The sequence below is a fragment of the Paroedura picta genome, chromosome 3 (genome assembly GCF_049243985.1).
Source record: "Paroedura picta isolate Pp20150507F chromosome 3, Ppicta_v3.0, whole genome shotgun sequence".
Taxonomy (NCBI): domain Eukaryota; kingdom Metazoa; phylum Chordata; class Lepidosauria; order Squamata; family Gekkonidae; genus Paroedura; species Paroedura picta.
The window spans coordinates 78340131-78359858 of NC_135371.1; positions in this window are offsets into that span (position 1 = coordinate 78340131).

The window sequence follows — 19728 nt, forward strand, 5'->3', positions numbered from 1 at the left end:
TCTTGATGTTGAGTTTCAAGCCAACTTTTGCACTCTCCTCCTTCACCCGCATCAACAGGCTATTTAGTTCCTCTTCACTTTCTGCCATTAGAGTGGTATCATCTGCATATCTGAGGTTGTTGATATTTCTCCCTGCAATCTCGATCCCAATTTGTGACTCCTCTAATCCCGCATTTCTCATGATGTGCTCTGCATACAAGTTAAATAGGCAAGGCGACAGTATACAGCCTTGCCAAACTCCTTTCACAATTTTGAACCAGTTAGTGATTCCATGTTCAGTTCTCACTGTTGCTTCTTGACCTGCATATAAATTTCTCAAGAGACAAAAGATGCTCTGGTATTCCCATCGCTTTAAGAACTTGCCACAATTTGTTGTGCTCCACACAATCAAAGGCTTTAGCATAGTCGATGAAGCAGAAGTAGACTTTCTTCTGGTACTCCCTAGCTTTCTCCATGATCCAGCGTATGTTGGAAATTTGATCTCTAGTTCCTCTGCCTCTTCGAAATCCTGCCTGTACTTTTGGAAGTTCTCGGTCCACATATTGTTGGAGCCTAGCTTGTAGGATTTTGAGCATAACTTTGCTAGCATGAGAAATTAGTGCAATGGTGCGGTAGTTTGAACATTCTTTGGCATTGCCCTTCTTTGGGATTGGAATGTAAACTGACCTTTTCCAATCCTGTGGCCATTGTTGAGTTTTCCAAATTTGCTGGCATATTGAGTGTAGCACTTTTACTGCATCGTCCTTTAAGATTTTGAATAGTTCAACTGGAATGCTGTCACCACCACTAGCTTTATTGTTGCTCAGACTTCCTAAGGCCCGTTTGACTTCACATTCCAGGATGTCTGGCTCCAGGTCAGTAACTACCCCATTGTGGTCATCAGGGATGTTAAGCTCGCTCTTGTATAGTTGTTCTGTATAATTTTGCCACCTTTGCTTAATCTCTTCTGCTTCTGTGAGGTCCCTACCATTTTGGTCCCTTGTCATACCCATCTTTGCATGAAACGTTCTCTTCATATCTCCAATTTTCTTGAAAAGATCTCTGGTCCTCCCCATTCTATTGTTTTCTTCTATTTGTTTGCACTGTTCATTTAAGAAGGCATTCTTATCTCTTCTAGCTTTTCTCTGGAATTCTGCTTTCAATTGGGTTTATCTTTCTCTTTCTCCCTTGCCTTTCACTTCTCTTCTCTCCTTAGCTATTTGTAAAGTTTCCTCAGACAGCCATTTTGATTTCTTGCATTTCTTTTTCTTTGGGATGGTTTTAGTTGCTACCTCTTGTACAATGTTGCGAACCTCCGTCCATAGTTCTTCAGGCACTCTATCTATCAGATCTAATTCCTTAAATCTATTTGTCACCTCTACTGTGTATTCGTCGGGGATATGATTAAGTTTATAGCTGAGTGGCCTAGTGCTTTTCCCTACTTTCCTCAATTTAAGCCTAAATTTTGCAACAAGAAGTTCATGATCTGAACCACAATCAGCTCCTGGTCTTGTTTTTATTGACTGGATAGAACTTTTCCATCTTTGGCTGCAGAGCACATAGTCAATCTGATTTCTGTGTTGACCGTCTGGTGATGTCCATGTGTAGAGTCGTCTCTTGGGTTGTTGGAAAAGAGTGTTTGCTATGACCATTGTATTCTCTTGACAAAATTCTACCAGCCTGTGCCCTGCTTCATTTTGTACTCCAAGGCCAAACTTGCCTGTTATCCCGGTTATCTTTTGGCTTCCTACTTTAGCATTCCAATCCCCCATGATGATAAGCACATCATTTTTTGGCGTTGCTTCTAGAAGGTGTTGTAGGGCTTCATAGAACTGATCAACTTCATCCTCTTCAGCAGCAGTGGTTGGGGCATAGACCTGGATCACTGTGATGTTGAATGGCTTGCCTTGGATTCGAACTGAGATCATTCTGTCATTTTGGGGATTGTATCCCAAGACTGCTTTTCCTACTCTCTTATTGATTATGAAGGCTACTCCATTTCTTCTGTGAGATTCTTGTCCACAGTAGTATACCTGATGGTCATCTGAATTAACTTCACCCATTCCTGTCCATTTTAGTTCACTGATTCCTAAAATGTCGATGTTCAGTCTTGTCATTTCTTGTTTAACCACATCCAGCTTGCCTTGATTCATGGATCTGACGTTCCAGGTTCCTATGGAATAAAAATCTTTACAGCATCGGACTGTCTTTTCGCCACCAGTTACTTCCACAACTGAGCGTCCTTTCGGCTTTGGCCCAGTCGCTTCATTCATTCTGGTGCTACTCGTACTAGCCGTCTGCTCATCCCCAGTAGCATATTGGACACCTTCCGACCTGAGAGGCTCATCTTCCGGCGTCATATCGTTTTGTCTTTTGGAACTGTCCATAGAGTTTTCATGGCAAAGATACTGGAGTGGTTTGCCATTTCCTTCTCCAGTGGATCACCTTTTGTCAGAGCTCTCAGCTATGACCTGTCCATCTTGGGTGGCCCTGCACGGTATAGCTCATAGCTTCACTGAACTACACAAGCCCCCTTGCCACAACAAGGCAGCGATCCTTGAAGGGGGGAAAAGGTACAGTATACTTTAGGGAAAATGATATGGTAGCCAATAAAATGAATTTCAATTGTCCATATGATTGCAAAACAAAAACTAGTAACTAATAGTATTTTCTTCTAGCAATCCTTATAACACTTAAGAAAAAAAAAGGTCTTTCTTGATCAAATCCCCAGCTGAAACATACTCAAATGTACCAGTGTACTTACAGAGTTCTGGCATGATGATGTTGGATGACCTCTGCATATTCAACAGAGATGTTTTCATGTTAGAATTCAATTACTGGGGTGTGGCTAAAGATGTCGTCCTGAGAGGGTGGCAGGGCATTTGCTCTGCTATCTCTGAAGCCTGACAGGGGTCAATTGTGCAAGGAATTTGCAGAAAAGAGGAGGGGTACGCAAACCCCACCTCACCTTTCTACACAGGAAGTTCTTGGGGCCGTCTCCAATCCTTTAGGGAGTATATCTCCCTGGATTATAGGCTGTCAGCGTTCCAGGTCCAGAGGACGACTGCCATTTTCTACCTCCGACTTTCTTTTCTTTCTTTAATCTTAAAGTATCTGCTTCAACCCTACATGATGATTTACCACAAATGTACGCTTTGAACTGAGGGGAGGACATCGGCTGAGTTCCAAAACATCATTTACTGCAAGTATCTCTCGCTTTTTTTTCTTCGTCTCTCTTCCTGCATCAAAGCCCTTTGTTTCCCCCTCCTCTTACTCTGCTCTGCCTGAAGCCACCTCATTAAGAGGCAGGCTAATTCTCCTAACTAAGCAGAAGAAGGACTCAAATCAACTCGAATTAATTGGCAAAAGCTCTTATTGTAATTGTTTTGGTTTTCGAAGATAAGAGATAAGAGCTGTGAATGGGAAAATCTCACGAGAACTCTGTGCCAGCACGAGAATCTCTGCCTTAACTGACTTCAATACGTCACATGCCTGTGCCGGAACATTAGAGGATAAAACAGAGGACCTCTACTGGCCACTTGTAAAATTGTTTGAGGCCGGTTTTTTTTAAAGTCAAAATCATGTCTATGTTTAAAAGATTGGCTCATCTAATAGAGATACAAACCCAAGATTACAAAGTATTTTTAGATGGATTGATCAAAAATATCTCCAAGGAGATCCAAGATGGCAAGGAAGAAGTCTTCAATAGGAATGATGGATCAATAACAGTGACTGATGACAGCTTTAAACAAGGTGGAAAACCAACAGCAGAAGAGAAATCTGAAATTCATATCTTCAAGGAGATCCAAGATGCCAAGGAAGACGTCTTTAACAGGAATAATGGATCAATAACAGTGGCTGATGACAGCTCTAAACAAGGTGGAAAACCAACAGTAGAAGAGAAATCTGAAATTCTGGAGACGGAAAATGGGATGCCGGAGTTCTGCAGCCCAGATAAGGACACCCTTTTTAAAAAGACATACAGCCATCTCAAAGCAACAGTGTACAAAAATCAATCAAAAGAAATATGGATCTGCAGTGAAAGTAACCGATTTAAAGGATCTCTCTGGGGAAAAAATTGTATTGATACTGGAGTCCAGGAGGTGCAACGGCCTCAAGATTTATCGATGCATATTCTGCGGGAAAGAGTACAACTGCACTTTCTACGCCAAAGGCCAATGGGACAGAATATAATTTTACGGGAACGACAAGATGTAGCAAGCCTCGAGATGAGACCCCCTTAAGAAGACCGAAAGCTCATATTGTTTTATGTTTAATGTTATACTGTATTCTATATTTCCATTTTTATGAAAAAGGGGAAGCAGTGTCTCTTTCTCTCTTGTTTTTTTTGTCTCTTTTCTTTTGTAGGCATATAGGTAATATAATCATTAGTGCTGAAAATGTAAAATGGGGTTCTCCCCCCTTATTTTTTCTTTCTTCTATTAGTGTATTGTCCTAGGATTAAAGCCTACACTGATTTGTAGAAAATGTTTAATGTTAAGCTTTCAACTTAAATCTGAAAATATATCTGTCAGGATGGTTCTTAGAATGGGTCAAGCATAAATTGTTTTGTAGATGTATCAGAACCAAGGATAAGGAGAAGCTATAGAAGACTGAAAGTTTATATTGTTCTATGTTTAATGTTAAGCATCTAATCTAAACCTGGAAATCTTATTATTCTCTGTATTAACAACATATACTGTATCCTACATTGCTATTTTTATGAAAAAGGGGAAGCAGTGCCTTTTTTCTCTCTTGTTTCTCTTTCTTAGTAGGCATATAGGTAATATAATCGTTAGCATTGGAAATATAAAATGGGGCTTTCCCCCCTTATTATCTTTTTTTTTTATTGGTGTATTGTTGGGCAAAAGTTTATATCACTGTGGAGTCAATGTGGGGTCGTATATTCTCAAATGATGATTATATTTCTATCTTTATGAAAATAAAAAAAATCACTATAAAAAAAAAGAATTCAATTACTGAAGTGAACAGGGAAACTCTTTCTATCCTAGGTAGTTGAATATATCAAGGGTACATAAAATATGTATATGGCATGGAATGTTTTTGCTGTCTTACTAATCATTTATGTACCCAATCAGCTTCATTTAAGGTCAAAGAGCATAGAGGAAACCTATCTCACTGACATTCTGACATCAAGTTCCAAAAATGGGGAGTCTCAGAATGCCCTCAGGTCCGTACCTTTGGTGACAACATGCCCACTTGCCAGGCCAGAGTGGGGGGCAGAGCTGGGCACAAGAGGGATGAAGGAGGGAAGGCCAAAAATGGCATTGGCACTTTCACAGTCCCAGCTAGCCCTTCCATGGCAGGAACAGCCACACTGACAGACACACCAGCCACCGAGGTCGGGAATGAGCTGAAAGTGCTCTTAACTGGAATTAGGAACACTGAGGGAAAAGGGGACCCAGGCTTACTTGAAAAGAGAGAGTTTGGGATCCACCTGAGAACCTCAGGCAGGGTACTACCCCAGCAGAGCCCCCATTGGAACCAGCCATGGGGGGTGGGCAGGAGCCAGATTCCTGAGGCAATTCAGCCTCCCACAACCCAACAGAAGGGCCAGGAAATGCATGGTCTGAGGCAAACAGCATTAACCTAGAAGTAGGAAAGCGGAAAAAAAGGGAAGATGGAAAGGATTTAGGATGCTTAGGGCTCATCCTGCTTTGAGCAGGGGGTTGGAATAGATGACCTGTATGGCCCCTTCCAACTCTATGATTCTAATGAGAGTACTAACCTGCAGGGGAGCTCAGGGTGAGCTCGGATGCTGAGGAAACAGAAAGGGTGGAAGAGGTGGAGCCCAGGTTAATAAGGCATATAGGAAGAGTGGTGGAGAAGGATAAAAGGAGGGGTGCAAGTCATGAGTTTAGAGTCACAGAGTCTAGAGTCACAGAGACTAGAGTCCACAGAGACGAGAGTCACAGGGGGAGAGCACAAGCTGTGTTGGAAGACAGAGAAAATACAAGGAAATTGAACAGACCTGAGAACTGCCTTGTGTTTGCTGCCCCTCCAAGTTTAGTATCTTCTGCAATTTTAACAAGCACACCCTCTATTCCTTCTTCCAAATAATTTTTGAATATATGGAAGAGTACAGGGCCCAGAAGAAATCCCTGAGGCACTCCACTTGTCACTCCTCTCCAAGAGTTTGACAAACAATTAAGAAGCACTTTTTGGATGCAATTTATCAACCAGTTATCAATCCACCTAACAGTACTAGGATCCATGCCACATTTTACCAACTTGTCAACAAGAATATCATGTGGAACCTTATCAAAAGCTTTACTGAAATCAAGATAAGCTTTACTGAAATCCATAGCATTCCTCTCATCTAGCAAAGTAGTAACTTTCTCAAAAAAAGAGATTAGGTTAGTCTGACATGCCTTGTTCTTGAGAAAGTGATGCTGACTCTTAGTAATCACAGCCATCTGCTCTACCTGCTCAAGAACCAATGGTTGATGGAGCTAGCTTCCTTTCTGCCAGTTCATTGTGCTGCACCTGTGAATATCATTTTTGGAGTTTACTTGGCTGGTTGGTAGTGTGCACAATGGTGGTCAGCTCTCTGGGCTGGGTTTGATATCCTTAGGGTTCTGATATTTCTTGAGTTCTTTACAATCTTAATAACAGTTACCATCTGGGCAGATTCCATTTGAGATAAAAGTCTACTTGTGATGTGGCAACCAATCACCAAACCAATGCATCTGGCAATATTAATTTCTTAACATTTGTTTCTCAGCTAAATATATTGCAGATTCAAATAATAATATTTTAACCACTTTCAAGATAAGTGGTTTTAGGCTTTGGACCCTTGGCCGAACCACCATCCAGACCCATTTCCAAATAAACTGTGGGCCCTTGCAGACATCTGATCTCACAGGGATTATTCAACTCCATTACTCCTTCTTCATGACTTCCCTGGTCTCCTCATTATCTGGGGAGGGGGTTCTTGGTCAACATCAGTATGGGGCCTAGTGCCCAGTACCATGGCTTGTCACTTGGCTACAATCTCTTTTTATAGCTAGGCCTCTAGCAGTTTTGCGCATGCACGGCGCTGCCACGCATGCGCATTTGTGCCCACGCCAGACACAAATGCGCACGTGCGGCAAGTCCGCGCATGCGTGTTTGCATTGGGGCTGCTGCATATGCGTGGGGTCCCGGGCCGCCCTCTCCCCCCACTCCGGCACAGTGGTCCGTTGCAGACCGCTGTATTAGAGGAAGGCTCTGCACTCAGATGAAAAAAATAACTGATAAAAGTTACTATGCACCACAGAGGAGACTTTGACCAGGATCCAGAAACACCCTCAAATTGTAAACCTGCTCCTTCAAAAGACATGCAATCCCCTCCAGGACAGACTGACTCATCACTTGTTATGCAGTTTTCTCATTGACAATACCTCAAACTTGCTCACACTGAACTTCAGTTTACTGGTTCCCAGGGATGGATGGACCTGATATTTTCCAAGGAAAGGGGAGTGAAACAGTTATTAATTTTTGAAAGTATTTGCTGGAACTTGTAATCCTGTCTTTTTCCTTATAAAAACATATTTCAAAAATTTTCATGATTTTATTTTATCTGATTTGTCTACTTAATTTTAGAATTCAAGGCAATAAAAAACAAATATTGAGAATGAATACTGAAGCATTCTGAGAGAAGCTCTGAAAAATATTTTATTTATTTTGGCATAAAAGTAACCAGATATTCTTTCATATTTTCCCTATATTGTAACAGTGATTTCTTCCATTATTATTTTTCTGGATCAGCATGATTTCAGAACACTGTGGAGCTTCCAGCAAGTTCCAAAGATGGTTTTTCAACATCTCAAATGTCATTTCTATAATCCCAGGCACAATTAAACAGCTGAGGAAACAAAAGCAAAAGCAAGCTTGTATATATTTTCACCCTGTATCATGTCTGCAAATGTTTGAAGTCAGCAATTTGTAACTATAACACTCATTAAAAATGTACAGAATTGATTTTCCCTGTTGTGTTTATAAAAACAACTGCTTCAACTTTTCTGGCATTTCAGTCCATTAGGTGCCATTTGCACATGTCTGTGAAAAACAGGCATCAAGTAGCATGTAGTGGGCCAACACTGAGCTCATTTAGGATGATGACTTGAGAAATTTATAGGCTAGAGGACAGGAGGTTATGAGGGCGGAATTTAAGAAAACAAAGAAATGCTGCAAATGACTTTAATAGAGTTACTACACTACAGGATAGTTCATGTTGGTAACACAATTTAAAACAGAACATAAAATAGGACTTAAAATTATGCTACTTTAGAGCATCAGATTTTTATGGCAGTGGCACAAAACGTAGCCAGCTGAGTTGTCACCTGGGGGGACTCATCACTTAGCAGCCTCTCTGCTTGATCTACATCATGATGTTCTGGCAACTTTGCTATGAATGTCTATATAAGCAGGGCAGTGGAGCAATATATGCTCTCTTGTATCAATTTCGTCACTCCCACAAAAACATGGTCTCGGTGTAAGGGGAATGTTCTTATAGTGACCCTCTACAAGAGCTGAAGGCAAGATGGAGCATCTTGCAAGGGTAAATGACCTTCTTTGTTTACTTATTACCAGCTGAGACAGATAAGTGGCAGGGGCCAGAACTTATCTTATTTTAACTGGGGCCAAAAAAGTTGGAGCTTTATTCAGGTCCAGTTGACGTCGATTGTCCCATATCTGCTGCTTAACTAATGATGCAGCTTGATAATGAGCTAATTTGGATAATAAGTGTATGGAGAAGCCCAGACTTTGGATTCGTCTGTGAGCAGCCTTAGTCCAAGATGATTGGAAGTTCTCATTCAGGGTTAAAGAAACTATACCCTGTGGGTTATGTATTAATTTCAGCCAAATTCCTATTGCTGACAAGCAGATTTTGTCTTGGACCATTAACATTCCTGTTTCCAGATGCACCATGGAGTTGGTTACACAGCATGGAAGTTAGAGGAGTGCCCTAAGGAATTTAGACTAGACCCTTTCAAGCATGATAGTTGTCAAGTGCTGAAAAACTCTCACAAAACTTCTATGAAAAGAAAGCTTTAATGGAAGTTAGCTCTAGTCACTATAACTCGAGAAGTCAAATCTGCTAAACAACAGAACTACAAGCACTTATCAATACAATTCTCCCGCCCAAAACTTGAATGTTCCCAGGGGAGGGGTGCCCCCTCTCCCAGGTGCCATCCCAGGCTTCCTGCCAGAGGTGTTGAAATTCACGCGTCCTTGAGCCAGCCGGCGCCAGCGGAAAGATAAAGCCTTTTGCAGGGTCCCTGTTACAATGTTTCTCAAAAGGGAGACAATATGCAGAGCGAGCAGGCAGAGATCAAAGTAAACAAATCAAAGCAAGCAACTACAAAGCATGAGTACATGGGAACAGTGAATAGACATGGGTTACAGGGATAAAACACAATATGCAAATAGAGGGTACAATAAGACACAGGCAAGATGGAGTCACCCTAGTCTGTTAGAGAATAATGGCAGAGAACAGGCACTGATCCTGACAATAGTATCCGATATTGGAGCACCCAAAAATGCACCATAAGTGAGTTGGGCTAGAGATTTAGCAGAGTATAGTTTCAGGCTGCTGGTATAAAGAATCTGCCCTTTGTTCAATAGAATTTCAATATGTTATTTGCTGATCTTTGACCTAGTTCTGATGTATATGAATAATGGATGCTCTTTGCTCCAGAGGCTTGAATATATACAACTAAATATTTAAATTTGGTTACTTGTTCAATTTTATGCCCATTTAGCATCCATGTTCTACATTTTGGACACTTGCCAAATGAATTCCAGATCAGGCTTAAGGTTCTGGTTATCACCTACAAGGCCATATGCAGTCTGGCACCAGTGTACCTGAGGGATCGCCTCTCTGCTTACACCCCCCAAAGAGCCTTATGCTCTAGCAATTCCAACTTCCTAGTGAACCCTGGTCCCAGGGAAGCTCGCTTGGCCTCAACCAGGGCCAGAGCTTTCCTGGCCTCCACCTGGCAGAACGAGCTCCTAGAAGAGATCAGGGCCCTGATGGAACTTGAACAGTTCCACAGGGCCTGCAAAAGGAAGCTCTTCCACCAGGCATTTGGTTGAGATCAACTTGAACCAATGTTTCCCAAGGGCCCTCCCCATGAGCCTCCCTCCTATGGCACCCAACATAATTCCACCCAATCCACTGGGCTATCAGTAGGAGTTACTTTAATGCTTAATTTTTCTACTGTTCCATGTTGCTTATTGTTTCACTTCATTAATTATTGTTAATCTAAGTTATCTGTTTTCTTTCTGTTCTGTTTTATGAGCCTTCATGGAGGACGGTATACAAATATAATAAATAAACAAACAATAGCATTTTAAAATCATTTATATTTAATTGTTGCTCCCAAGGTATACGTTTTATCCCAAGTGTAGAGGAAGCCATAAAGGGATATAAACTTTTGAATCAAACCAGAGGTGCAACAAAATATAGTAACATTGCTAGTTGATTCTACACATGGAATTCATTCTATTAATGCCAAGAATTGGTTTGCCTTGGTCCCCCTTGGGGACAAGGATGGCAGAAGGTTTAATTGGATGGTGATATTCGAAGCAGTCAATCAGTGAGTGCAATGTTGTTACATATATATCTTTCCCCCTTTGGGCAAGATTTTCTGCTGGTGTCTTAGGAGGACAGCTGGCATCTTCTTCTGAGCAATTGGGACTAACTTTGTGAGTAACCTTTTAATATTGATTGTGGGTTGGATTTGGGAGTGTTTAATAGTGTTCCAGTGCTTTGTTGAGGGTGTGTTTCTGTGGACCCTAAGGTGGTCCCCCCACTTTTTGTATTCAGGACTATTTTTAAAAAACAAACTGAAAGGATGAGGTTTTGTCTGAAAATGAGAGCAATAGAGATAGGAGCATTTTTTTTGAAAGGAGCCCCCCCCCCCCCACTCCCACACTTACTCATGTGTGTCTTGGCTCATTTTGTCTCACCAAGTAGCCTTTCCACTCTTACCTTTAATCTGACATTTTGAGTGGTGAATGTTAGATGCAGCTTGGGAACATGACTCAGGGTCACCGTTTCATACCTTGCTTTGTTGTTGTTGTTAGGTGCGAAGTCGTGTCTGACCCATCGCGACCCCATGGACAATGATCCTCCAGGCCTTCCTGTCCTCTACCATTCCCCGGAGTCATACCTTGTTATCTGTGGCCAATTTGAGTGGGGTCAAACCCAATGCTGTTGTCTGATATCTTCATTGGGTGGGTTGCCTGAAGCAAATAAATAAACATTTAAAGTAAAAAATGGAAGCTTTCCTGATGGCAACACCTCTGAAAACCCTACATCTTTCAGTCTCTCCTTTTGTAACTGTTCAAAAGGAATACCCAAATTTCTTCTGTTGGAGTCTTTTAAATCAGATGTTTCCTTCCTCGTATTATTCTTGTCCAGTGATAATCTAATGATTTATTAACTCCCCCAAGGATAGCCAAGAGCCTCTTAGCAGTTCCCAGACTTCATCGCTCTTGACAGGGTATATAATTGCTTAGTCTTTACAGTTCAGAACCTGCATGATGGAAGCTTCCCATGTGAATCTGTATTGTTATTTTGTAGAAAACACTGGGTTGGGACTCAGAGATCAGTCCTGCTAATGGCTCTGCCTCAAGTGTAAACAGTTCCCACCCTACCCTACCTCTCCTTCAGAGAGATTTACAATCAGATCAGCCCTCTCTAGCTCCAGCATAGTGTTAGGAATCAGGCCAGATCACAGTGCCTGGCATTTAACAAGCTCTTCCCTAACCACTTCTCTAAACTATCAGAAGAAATAATGCTTTGATTTATATCTAAATGCAACCCTCAGATTATTAATAGACATATTATAAGGTCACAGGAGTAAAAGCAAAACCTGTTGTTGATGTTCATAGAATCTCTTACAGCACTTCAAGAAGATTAGATACATTTTGATCTGAGCCATCCCCAGTAATAATGACCTGTAACAGTTCAGCATGTTTTGCTATTAATGTCAGTCTACAACAACCTTTTACAACCTTTTGACCATTGAAGAGCCCAGAAGTGATGTCAGCTGGCCACGTCTCCCTGCCACACCCCCAAAAGTGACATCATCAGATGAACCTCACCACTACTGTTAAAAGGCAGGCTAGAAAAGGACTGAGGGGAAGGAGAGACAGGAGGCATTTAAAGGTGGAAGAAGGCATACAGGCTCCACCCCTTCCCAGGCACAGAAACCATGAGAAAACTTGTTTTTACTGAGGAGGCAGAAGAGGGAGCAAAGGTGACTGGCACCCATCTGGTGGCCAAATCTATTAAGGCAGGAGGGAAAAGGCTGCAGACCCTCTCTACAACTCCCATGGATCCCTGGGGATCCATGGATACCTGGTTGAGAAATCCTGGTCTATAAGAAACAGTAATGGGTACAGTCCCTTTTCACAAATTTTGTCTTCTTTTTTTATGCTTCATCATTGACCATTGGTATTTATGGCTTCTTAATGCAAAAATCTTGATGACTACAATGACTACACTATATTCTGCATGTATGTCCCTGAAAAGATGTTTCAAAGTTTTCATTTGTTGAGGTGACATAAATTGGAGTAGTGAGGATATATGTCACTTACCTTACTCTGGTATCTGACAAGGGGAACTTTGACTCTTGAAGGCTTGTTATTGTTGTTAGGTGCGAAGTCTTGTCTGACCCATAGTTCCTCTGTATAATTTTGCCACCTTTTTAAAATCTCTTCTGCTTCTGTTAGGTCCCTACCATTTTGGAACTTTATCATACCCATCTTTGCATGAGTGCTCTTCATATCTCCAATTTTCTTAAAGAGATCTCTGGTCCTCCCTATTCTATTGTTTTCGATTTATTAGTACTGTTCATTTAAGAAAGCATTCTTATATCTTCTAGCTATTCTCTGGAATTCTGCATTCAATTGGATGTATCTTCCTCTTTCTCCCTTGCCTTTCACTTCCCTTCTCTCCTCAGCTATTTGTAAAGCTTCCCCAGATAGCCATTTTGCTTTCTTGCATTTCTTTTTCTTTGGGATGGTTTTAGTTGCTACCTCTTGTACAACGGTGCAAACCTCTGTCAATAGTTTGTCAGGCACTCTGTCTATCATGGCATGGAGCTAATTGGCAGGGAGTCCAGTGTGCGATCAGACTCCCTGGGGTTTGGGGCCTGTGTACAAGTTGGCATGTAAACAAGTGCGGCTGATCCAGTGGAGCAGCCAGGGGCTCATCACGTCTGTAGTCACATCCATTTCAGGGGATGTGTTACAAAATATATTCCACATAAATAACATAGGCCAGATAAAACACAGCTCAGACTCACTTAGCTGACAATGCAGCAGAGGGCGGCTGGAAGGGGATGCAACCACTCAGCAGCCTGTCTGTGGCATGTGCTGCATTAAGGAAACATGTATATGGCAGCCACCAAGGTGGAACCTGCAGCTCCTATAAAGGTGCCATGTGCAAGGATGCCTAGGAGGAAAAGTACCTCACCACAATAGGAATAACAAAAAAACAATTAATTCAGCAATTATAACAAGTATACAGCTGATTTCACAATTAAAGGAGGTATACAAGAAGTACACACTAAACAATCTTGCAATTTCTTTATACAAACTTAAATATAATATGTAATGCAACAAAGAGTAACTCCCACTTTGTGGATACTCCCAACAGGTCCTAAGAGCTCAGCCTGTTTCTCCACAGCTTCTGCTGGGGAGTAGACAGCTACAAAGAGTAGTAAGTATATACACCTTGTTAATTTTTACTTTTTATTTTTCATTTTTTCTGTTAAATATCCAGTTGCCCTATTTTCCACCTCAAATAATTGTCTCCTTACCTCTTAGAAGCTTCCTAATGAGTTTTGTCGCTCTGAAAACCAAGAAAAAATTTGTGTTCCTCGTATACAAATTACCTCCTACTTCTCATTAAAAGAAAAAGAAAAATTTAGTCAGATACCTAATGATAAACCAATTAATTGGTTTCTTAATATTACAATTTTAATATTATGTTGTTCCATATTGCTCTGAATATAACTGGGTTTCATTATTATTCTTTGTAGCCTGCACAGCTTAGCTTATAGCTTCACTGAGCTATGCAAGCCCCTTCACCACGACAAGGCAGCAATCCTTGAAAGGGCTTGAAAGCTTATTCCCTGAAAATCTTGTCGGTCTCAAAGTGTGCCATTGGATTTAAATCTAGCTTATCTTGCTCTGAAGATTTTCATTGGTGGAAATGCTGATATTTCCCATTAATACCAGATCCAGGAGCAGCAATCTGCCTTAAAACTGTGTCTGGTAATAGTCATAGAATCAGAGAATCATTAGTTGGAAGGGTCCAACTCCCTGCATCTTGTTCCCTACTGCCATGTATTGGCTCCACACAGGCGGAAAAGGCCAAGAGAGCACTCATATGAAAGTGGGACTAATCCCACATGATGCAGCTGCCGGGCAGGCCCTCTCCTAAGCCATCCATGGATCAAGCCCTCATTTCCCCTGAGCTAAGAGAACTCATGTTTCCCTAGCTTGCTGTGGGGCCCCATGGGGTCTGTCCTGGGGCAGGCCTGTGAAGACAGGGAAGAGCCTCCTCCCTGTTCTATGGTGGCCCAGAAGGAGCAAAAAATGCTCCAGTTGGCTTCACAGCACTTCACTGCACTGCGGGGTGTACTGAGGCATTTTTTTTATTTTGCAGAAAGGTGGGATTGCATTCCACACAATCCCACGTTCCTGCAAAATAATCCCTTCCCCATGCTGCTGCTGTGTTTTCTGGGTGGGGGGCATATATCAGTGGAGCACCAGGGGTCCTGCTGAAATATGTCCCACATAGGGAGCTTTATGCTCCACAGCACTGCAGCTGCTGCCATGCAGAATGGCCTGCAGTGAGCCAATTGTCACAGGTTCTTTCAGGCAAGTCTTTAGGGGAAGAAATTGTCAGTATATGGCAGTCAAGTATTGATCATACAGTCACTGCTATAAACGTATGTCAATGCAATGGATTCCAGGGGCATGTCCAGGCATGTAAGGGCATGTCTCTAGTTGTCAGCCTGAGTCTCCATAGGAATGCATTGGGATGATGTAATAAGGTGTTGCACCTGTGGCAAATTACCTGAGTGAGTCAGCACTGTTGTGATTGGCTGTTAAACTGTATATATGGAGTATGCACTGTGTGGGGGGAGTTTTTTTTCTGCCTTCTTCACTGAGAGCTAAGCAGGACATTCTGAAACTCTGCTAAATGTATTGCTGGATGCTGGCTGTAAATAAATCACTGTAAATGATTTGCAACAACTTAGCTGTGTTGGTGAGTGATCACTTCTCTGCTGGTGGTTAGACCTCTGTCCAAGAAAACGGCGCAAACTCGTAACAGGGTTATGGGCCCAGCACACTGCGCTGGCGACCGGAGGCACCACCACTGAGGCTGGAAGGGAACTCAGTTGCCTGGAGTTGGACGAAGTTCTGTGGCTACCGAGAGTGACTTGGAGGACGTGCAGAACGCAGGGAAGTCCAGTGAGTCCGAGGATAGCACAGCGGATCAGGCAAGCAGCAGCGGTTCTCAGGAAAAGGCCGAGGAGGTGAGCATAGAGGAAGTCCAGGCGTCTTGGCTAGACGACAGCATGGCATACGCGGTGAATGCTCAGCTGGTGGATAAACTCACCTCAACAAACTATAGTGTGTGGGCACTCCGGATGGAGCACTATCTCACACGAGAGGCTCTGTGGGAGTATGTGTCAGCTCCTCCAGCAGCCCCCACACCAGAAGACGTCAACAAGGACCGGAAAGCCCTGGCGAATATCGTTCTAAGTGTTGCAGATGACCAGCTGATCTTCGTGACTGGCTGTACGACGGCGAAGGCAGCATGGGACAGCTTGCAGTCGGTATATGTGAGGAGAACGGCAGGGTCCAAGATAGCAACAACAAGGAGGATGTACCATCTCCGGTTATCTAAGGGAGAGTCGGTGAGAAATCACATCAACACATTGACAGCCTGTTTTCAGCAGCTAGAGAAACAAGGCAAGACGCTCCCAGACGAAGATAAAGTTTACATTCTTCTCTCCTCGTTAAGTGATGACTACAGCGTGCTTATCACTTCCTTGGAAAGTCTCGATGCAGACAAGCTGACTCTTGTCTATGTGACGGGTCGTTTGCTCGAGGAACAAGCACGGCAGGACGAGTTAAGAACGGTTTCCCCTGGCGCCGGGGGTGTTAAGAGCGAGCAGCAAAGAATCAGCGGCTGCGACAGCGTTCCAGAGTTTAGCTCTGGGAGAAAACAACGGCAGAGCCAGGAACAATGTGTTTACAAGGTCCGACGTTGCTATGGTTGTGGCTCTAAGGAACATTTAAAAGCGAATTGCCCGAACAATAGCAAAAGAACTAAGGGTAAGGATTATTTGAAGAGGCAGGGAGCATCTTTGGTGGTAACTGGGGGTGGTGGTGTTGCTGGGATTTGGTTACTTGATTCAGGCGCCAGCCAGCATTTCTGTGCAGACAAAAAGCTCTTGAAGTCTGAAGTGCCTTCCACTCTCAAACATGTAAACTTAGCGGACGGCAGCAGTTCTATAGTCAGCTGCCAGGGTAGTGTAGAATTTTCTGCCCTGGGGTGTGTGTTTGATCACGTTATGCATGTACCCTCGCTTGAAAATAACCTTCTTAGTGTATCCTCATTGGCTAAGCAGGGTTTCACTGTTCAGTTCTTTGGGGACAGGTGTACCATAAGCAAGGGTGATCAAACTCTGGTACAAGGAGAGATGCATAATGATGTTTACAGGATCGTAAATGGGTCTGCTAAAGCACAAGCGGTCCTGAACAAAAATCCCCATGAGAAATGTATCCACCTTCTTCATAGGCGCCTAGGCCACGCCAGTTTCTATGTCATAAACAAAACACTGGCTATGTTAGGCAGGGATGAAGTACAAAAATGTGATGCGTTTTTGGATTGTGACATCTGTAAACAAACCAAATCCAAAGCTTTCCCTGTAGCCAAAAGGAGCTCTAGAATAACTATAAGAGCCTTGGAATTGGTGCATTGTGATGTTATCGGCCCTTATCAGCCTAGTTTATCAAAAAAACGTTTCGCGGTCGTTTACACAGATGACTATAGTAGATTCAGCTGGTTGTATATATTGAAACATAAATCCGAGGTGTTTCAGACCACCAAATATTGGCTTAAAAGGGTTGAAAAGCAACTGGGTTTGGAAATGGCTGCGTTCCAAACAGACATGGGAGGCGAATTTATGTCACTAGAGTTCACAAAGTGGCTTAAGACCAAAGGCATAGAGCATAGGGTGGCTAATGTGGCAACCCCACAAGAAAACGGGCTGGCTGAGAGACGTGGGGCAGTCCTACAAACCATAATGTTATCAATGATAAAGGACTCAGGGTTAAACATGGGGTATTGGACTGAAGCATTAAAAAATGCATGCTATGTGGTAAACCGTCTATGGACGAGCAGTATACAAAATATACCGTACAGGGTTTTATACTCCAAAAACCCAGACCTAGACCATCTGCGGGTGTTTGACACTAAAGCCTGGGTAAATGTACCACTAACAAAACGTAGAAAAGGGAAGGACAGAGCTCAGAAGCTAACCTTTCTGGGTTACCAAAACAGTATGAAAAGCTATCGGTTTCTAAACCAAAATAATTCCTTGAGCTTCAGTCGCTCAGCTGGTTTTTGTGAGAGTGAGGGCTGGCCAAGGATTCATGCAAATGATTTCCCTGGTAAGGTATCTCTCCCACTAACAGATGGCTCTGAAGGCCAAATGGAAATCAAGCAAGAGGCTACTCCCTCGTCTCCTGCTGACAGACAAGATTCTGCTCAAGCAGAAGGAGGTGAAAGAGTGCTTCCTAGGGTGTCAGAGCGTACCACAAAAGGAAGACCACCTCAGAGGTACGGTTATATCAATAACGTCTATGCTGAACCGGAGAATTATGAAGCAGTCATGTCTCTGGACAAGTCTGAGAGAGAGGCCTGGGTTCAGGCAATGGAGACTGAGTACAAATCTTTAATGGAAAATGAAGTGTTTACTTCTATGTGTTTGCCAGCAGGGAAAAAGGTGATATCTTGCAGATGGATTTACAAGCTCAAACGGTTAGCAGACGGCACAATCCTAAGAAAAGCCCGTCTGGTCGCTCGTGGTTTTAGTCAATGTAAACACTCAGACTATGACCAGACATTTGCCAGCACATTACGTGCAGAAACGCTAAGAGTGGCATTGCTAAAGGCAAGCCAAAATCGAATGAGAATACATCATGCAGATTTTGTTACTGCTTACTTGAATGCAAGGGTAACAGAAAACATATTTATGACCCAGATCCCTGGTTTTGAAGGGGAAGACAAACACAAGGTCTTAAAAATAAACAAGGCGTTGTATGGACTTCATCAATCAGCATTTTTATGGAGAAAATGTCTTGATGAGGCACTACTCAGTGTTGGTTTCAAACAATGTATAGGTGACGTATGCATGTATAAAATACAATTGTTTGGGTCTAATTGCTATTTGCTGTGTTTCGTGGATGATTTAGCATTTCTGTACAACACAGAGCAACAAGTTGATTGGTTTGTGAAAACAACAGAACAACTGTTTAAGGTCAAGCATCTGGGCAATGTGGAGCATTACCTAGGTGTTGACATATCCCAGGATGGCCAGGGTGGCTATGAAATGTTCCAAGGGAAGAAAATACTAAAGTTACTGGAGAGGTTTAACATGTTGGAAGCGAAGGCTGTAAATTCTCCAATAACCACTAGCTATCTAAAAGACCCAGAGGGTGCGATGTTGGAAGATGTGACAACCTTCCAATCGCTCGTGGGCTCTTTGCTATATATAGCTACTTGGTGTAGGCCAGATATATACTATGCCACTCATTTGTTGTGTCAGCGATGTTCCTGTCCAACAATGAGAGACTGGGTAGCAGCAAAACGCATACTTAGATATCTTAAAGGTACGGTACACCTTAAGCTATCTCTAAGTGTGGATAATAATCCAAGGGTGTGGGCGTTTAGTGATGCAAGTTGGGGTGACCTCAATGGAAAATCCACATCAGGGATCGCAATTTATGTGTCTGGTGCTCTAATAATTTGGAAAGCATTGAAACAATCACACGTGGCCACAAGTACATGTGAGGCTGAGTTCTCTGCTTTAAGTGAATTGTGCTTACAGGTTGAATGGTTAAATCAAGTCTTAACAGATTTTGACATTAATGCACCATTGCCAATAAAGGTGTATTGTGACAGTACGGCAGCCACCCAGCTGGCTGTTGACAAAGGAATAAAATCCCGCAGTAAACATATAACCATTCGTTACCAGAATGTAAGAGAAACTGTAAAGAAGAACTTAGTAACGTTGGAACATTGCAAATCAGAAAACAATGTAGCAGATATCTTTACGAAGGCGCTAAGTGTGGATAGATTTATCCAACTGTGCAAAGCCTTGCGCATAATGGCTAAAGGGGAAAGTGACACATCCAGGAGTGATCAATACATGCCTGAGGAGGTGTGTCAGTATATGGCAGTCAAGTATTGATCATACAGTCACTGCTATAAACGTATGTCAATGCAATGGATTCCAGGGGCATGTCCAGGCATGTAAGGGCATGTCTCTAGTTGTCAGCCTGAGTCTCCATAGGAATGCATTGGGATGATGTAATAAGGTGTTGCACCTGTGGCAAATTACCTGAGTGAGTCAGCACTGTTGTGATTGGCTGTTAAACTGTATATATGGAGTATGCACTGTGTGGGGGGAGTTTTTTTTCTGCCTT